A 6,155-nucleotide genomic window follows, 5' to 3' on the forward strand; every position below is an offset into this window, starting at 1 on the left:
AGAGTGAGTCATCTTAGAAGTGAAACCTCTAGTCATAGTCAAGCCTTCGGATCACTGCAGTACTGGCCAATGTCTTGACTACAACCTCATGAGAAGCCCCAAGACAGAACCATCCAACTAAGTTGCTCCCATATTCCTGACCCATAGAAACGGAGAGATAATAAATGTTTATTGCTGTTTTAATGAGCTCGCTTGGGATAATTGTTATTATTGTCATGGAGAACTGATACCCTCATTTAAGAACCTAGCTGCAAAAATTATAAATAAAATATGGACTTCCGGCCAGATGGAGGCTTAGACTGACATGCTCAGTCTCTCTCTACAACTAAGTAGGAATACAGCTACCTCAAAACCAAAGATAACCAGAAATTCCAAAAAATAAAACTACATGGAAGCCCAACGTATGAAGTTATAAACCAGTGGTGCTCATCTGGACGGGTAGGAAGGGTGAAATCGGAATCCGGACAGAAAGGTCGGCTGTGCTGTCCGCAGTAGCAGTGGGGATAGCGGCAGGACTGTGAGAAATGTCAGGGGAGCAATCCCGGCTGCAGTTGAGACCTGGCAGCTTGCAATTCCAACGCTGGGGAAGGCAGACCCTCCATTGCCTTGGACGGTGAGGCTGTGGGGAAGGAGCCTCCAGGTCTCTCAGTGGAGAGTAATGGCAGGAATCCATTTTAGACCCCTGCCCCTACACAAAGCGCCACAGAGCAGTGAAAAAAGTCTCAGGTCCCCAGGTAGTGATGAGTGCACAGCGCACCGCCCCCTACAGCCCACCCAGGAAACAAAGGTAAACAGAAAACTGACAGGATGAAACAGACCATGATTGAAATCCGGGTGACGCAGCTCACCAGGCAGCAGATGAGGGACCTAACCGATAAGCAAATAAGAAATGTTTCTGAGGCTCAATTCAGAGCTATAGTCATAAGGTGGCTTACAGAATTAACAAAAGATTTGGAACAAGACAGGGAAGGAATGAAAGCTAGTCACACTGAAACGAACAAAAACATATACAAGACAAGTGGTGAGGAAATGAAAACCAGAGATCACATCAACAAATCAGAACATAAGGAAGGAACAAACGGTCAACCAGTGCAGAAAGAGGAAACAAAAAGGGAGGAACATGAAGAGAAACTCAGAAACCTCTGGGACAGCTATAAGCAAATGAACATTTGAATTATAGGATTGCCAGAGGGTGAAGAAGAACTAGAATTAGAAAAATTATGTGAAAAAATAATGAAGCAGAACTTCCCAAACTTGGGGAAGAAAATAGACTTACAGGTCCAAGAAGCACAGAGAGTTCCAGGAAAACTGGACCCAGGCAGAACCACTCCAAGACACATTATAATCAAAATGTCAAAAATTAAAGATAAACAGTGCTCGCTTCGGCAGCACATATACTAAAATTGGAATGATACAGAGGAGATTAGCATGGCCCCCGCACAAGGATGACATGCAAATTCATGAAGCGTTCCATATTAAAAAAAAAAAAAAAAATTAAAGATAAAGAGAGAATCTTAAAATCAGCAAGAAAGAAGAAAAGAATTATGTACAAAGGAATCCCAATTAGACTATCAGCTGAGTTCTCAAAGGAGACCCTGCAGGCAAGAAGGGACTGGCAAGAAATAGTCAAAGTAATGAAAATCAAAAAACTACAGCCACAAATACTCTATCCAGCGAAACTGTCATTCAGAATAGAAGGGCAGAGAAAGTGCTTCCAGGACAAAGTAAAACTGGAGGAGTTCATCAGATCCAAACCACTGTTATATGAGATATTAAAGGGACTTGTTTAGAAGAAGGAGGATCAAAATTATGAACATTAAAATGGAAACTGCATCACAACAACCAACAACAGAAGCTAGGGAACTGAAACAAAGACAAACTAAGTAGGCAACGAGAGTGGAAAAAGAATTATAGGTATGGGGAACATATTGGGGGGACGTCAGCATGGAGGGGGAAGGGGAAAATGGAGGGAGATGGTACAGGAATTAAGCATAGTAGGAGGGAGTGGAGTAGACAGGAAGAGGTTGAGAAGAACTATATGCACAACCAATGGATATGGACTAAAAGGGGGGGACAACTGGAGGTAGGGAGGGTCACTGGGTGGAGGGGAGCAGAGGGAAAAGAAATTGGGACAACTCTAAGAGTATAATCAATAAAAGATATTAAAAAATTATAAATAAAATACTAGCAAAAGGAATTTAGCAGCATATATTTAGAGTTCATTCCAGAATGTGAGAGTATTTAACCTAGTAAAATTTATTAATGTGATTTACTGTATTAAAACAATTTAAGGAGAAAATATATGATCGGCTTAACAGATACAGAGAATGCACTAGATAAATTTTTACATCCATTCATGATAAAACGTATGAAATTGGGAATAGAAGGAAACTGAACACAATAAAGGTTATTCACCAATAATCAACAGCAAGCATACTGACATGGCACAATTTCAGAAGCATTTCTTTTACATTCAGGAGTAAGACAAGAGGCATACTATGATCATTTCTTTTCCACATTGGAGAGCCTAGCTTGTGCAAGAACTCAAGAAAAAAAAGCAGAGGTATAAAAATCGGAAAGGAAGAAGTGCATTTTCTTTTGCAGGCTGTAATTGTCTACATAGGTAATTCAAACTATTATACAGATAAACTACTGAAAGTATTAAATTAGTTTAGCAATATTGCTAAGCACAAGGTCAATAGAGAAAAATGAGTAGTCTTCCTATTTATCAAGTATGGCCAGTTAGAAATGTAATAGGAAAAACAAAGATCTCATTCATACTGGCACAATAAAGTATGAGGTGCCCAGTGATTAATATAATAGAAGATAGAATTTTTATGGAGAAAATTGTAAAACATGGGAAGAATACAAAAGACCTGAAAATAAATAAAGAGAGATATGTTCATGGATCAGAAGACTCAATATCCTAAGTATGCCAATTTCTCCCAAATCTAGAAATTCAATTAAATTTCAATTAAAAATCCCAATGAAGTTTTTTTTTTCTTTGATGGAACTTGATGAACTGATCTTAAAATTCAAACGGAAGAGCAAGAACTAGATAATTTTAGAAAAAAACACAAGGAGGTGGGATGGAAGGAAGACAACCTACAAGATAACAAGGTTTGGATAACAATTTTTATTATAAAGGAATGTTAATTAGAGAGTGGGGTGATGGTGCAGAACACAGAGCCCAGGAAGAGACCCACGCACATATGGAAAAGATATACAACAGTTGGCATTTCAAATCAGCAGGGGAAAGAAATTACTTTTGAAAAATAAGTGATGCTTATAAAATTTGTTATCCACATAGAAAAACATCAAATTAGGTTCTTAGTTCCATCCTCCCAAACAAATAACTAAAATGCTAACTTTTAAAACTTTTGTAAGAAATGTGGAGAAATCTTTATGACCTTTGGGAAGGTAATGATTTCTTAAACAGGACACAAACATCATCATAAAAAGGGTGAAATGACATTTACAAAACAACTGTTCTAAAAGGACATCTTTGCCAGTGATACATCGGACAAGGGTTTAATCTCCAAAATATATAAAGAACTCATATGACTCAACATTAGGAAGACAAACAATCCAATTAAAAAATGAGCAATGGACCTGAATAAATACTTTTTCAAGGAGGACATACAGATGGCCCATACACATATGAAAAAATGCTCAACATCATTTGCAATCAGAGAGATGCAAATTAAAAACACAATGAGATATCACCTCATACCTGTCATAATGGTTATCAATAAATCAACAAGCAACAAGTGCTGGCAAGGATGTGGAGAAGAGGGAACGCCAGTGTACTGTTTGTGAGAATGCAGACTGTTGCAGCTATTGCGGAAAACAGTATGGAATTCCTCAAAAAATTAAAAATGGAACTGCCTTTTAACCCAATGATTCCACTGCTGTGAATATACCCCAAGAATCCTGAAACATCAATTCAGAAGATCTTATGCACCCCTATGTTCAGAGCAGTGCTTTATACAATAGCCAAGTGTTGGAAACAGTCCATTAGTAGATGAGTGGATTAAAAAACCATGGTACATTTACACAAAGGAATACTATACAGCAGAAAGAATGAAGAAGGAATTCCTACTCTTTATAACAGTATGGAATGCACTGGAGACTATTTTGCTAAGTGAAATAAGCCAGTTGTTAAAAGACAAATACCATATGATCTCACTTATAAGAGGAATCTAATGAACAAAATTAACTAATGAATAAAACAAAACCAGTGACATGAAAACATGGAACAGACTGACAGCTGCCAGAGGAAAGAGGGAGGGAAGGAATGGTGGAAAGAAAGGGAAGGGATTAATCAAATAACATGTATGAATGACCCAAAGACATGGACAATGATGTGGGGATGGACTGTGGAGCAATGGGTGGGCTGGATGGAGGAGGGCAAAGCGGAAAAAAATTGGGAAAAGTATAATAGAATAAACAAGAATTTAAAAAAAAGAGTGTGATATGTATACTTTACAGTAAGTTTGAAAACATGGATATTATATATAGATACATATATATTTTACAGTATACAAGGGAAAGATAAATACTAAATTCCATAGAACTGGGTGTTGAATGTTTAGATGCAAGATACATTAGTGTCTTTAATTGTTTGTTTGCTTGAAATGTTATGGTAAAAATCATAATAATCCAGATGTATATAATTGTCAGTTCAGACAGAAGTCATTCCTGAGCTCCCTGTGTGTGCATATTTCATGACTCTGGACTTCTTGGTGGCCCTTCCTACCAAGTCCTGAGCTCCCCCAGGAGCATTGTCTTTTTCCTTTCTGTATTGCTGGGGCCTTGTATATTGTAGATGTTCTACCTGCATTTATTGACTAGCTGTCTGACTTAATGAATGAATAAGTAAATGGAGCAAGAGGGGAATGAAAAAGGAGGGAGGTTAGGAGGAGGATGGATGGAGAGATTGAGATGCTGCTTTCACTGCCTGCATGTGGACATGGCCTTCTATGGAAAGAAGTAGATGGACTTGAGAAAATCTAGAGTAATGAGCTCCGCTGGACTTGAGACATGACTAGAAGGATAAGTCTAGGATGTTTCCTGAACCTCTCACTTGAGGGATGGTGATGGTGGGGTCACTACCTGACATTTTGCCTATTAGGTAGGAAACCCCGAAGAACACTTAGGTTTAATAAGAGAGTGAGTTTAAGTTTAGACCGTGCTGTGAGACCTCCAGATGTAAATATCCAGCCTGTACTAGAATATATGGGTCTATAGCTTAAGAGAGAGGTCAGAGCTAGTAGTGTAGATTGAGGTGTTATAGGAGAATGAGAATACGCAGTCTGGCAGTGTATAAGCTTCCTCAGGAAGAGAGGACAGAATGAGGAGGTCAGGTGGCTGCACACACACCCAGGGGAGCATCAGTGCCTCAGGACTAAGTGGAGAGAAAGAACCCAAACTGGAAGCCTGTGATAAGTCCAGAGAAGAAGGAGGACAGAAGAGGCAAGGAAAAACATCTCAGGAAAGAGAGTAGGGTCAGGTGAGGAAGAAAGTTCCAGAAAGATAAGAGCTAAATAGTGTCTCTAGAATTTGGCAAATGAAGGCCATTTGTGGCTTTGCTGGATGAGTTTCATTAGAGAGGTGAGAGGAACAGCAGATTGCATTATATCTTGAGTGACGAAGTGATGAATGTGAGTAAATGTAGAAGAGTGAATCTTGAAACTTACTTCTTTCAGATGTCTGGACTTGAAGGAAAGAAAGATAGGTTAGTAAAATCAAGAGTGGATTAAGGGTTGAATACAGTGACTGAATAAACTTAAGAAAAGGAGTCTGAAGAGAGAGAGAAAGGTTTAAAATATGGGAGAGCCCTGGATGGTGTGGCTCAGTGAATTGAGTGTTGGCCTGTGAACCAAAGGGTCACCTGTTTGATTCCTGGTCAGGGCACGTGCCTGGGTTGTGGGCCAGGTCCCTGGCTGGGGGCCTTCAAGAGACAATTGATTGATGTTTTTCTCCCTCTCTTTCTCCCTCCATTACCCTCCCTCTAAAAATAAATAAATAACATCTTTTAAAAAATAAAATATGGGAGAGAGAGGGAGATAATTGATGAATCAAAGTTTTAGCAGAAATGAGGGAATGCACTAATACCAATACTAGCAACACTAATTAGTACTAGAAATACTAAT

General features: G+C 38.9%; 1 non-coding gene across 1 annotated transcript; it reads left to right on the forward strand.

Annotated features, from left to right (window-relative positions):
* Positions 1-1,373: 1,373 nt before the first annotated feature.
* LOC150020998 (U6 spliceosomal RNA) lies at positions 1,374-1,480 on the forward strand. Its single transcript, XR_016513409.1, has one exon. It is a non-coding gene; the product is annotated as a U6 spliceosomal RNA (small nuclear RNA).
* Positions 1,481-6,155: the final 4,675 nt, after the last annotated feature.

Source organism: Furipterus horrens, unplaced genomic scaffold (assembly GCF_987537825.1).
Source record: "Furipterus horrens unplaced genomic scaffold, mFurHor1.1.pri manual_scaffold_1, whole genome shotgun sequence".
NCBI lineage: Eukaryota > Metazoa > Chordata > Mammalia > Chiroptera > Furipteridae > Furipterus > Furipterus horrens.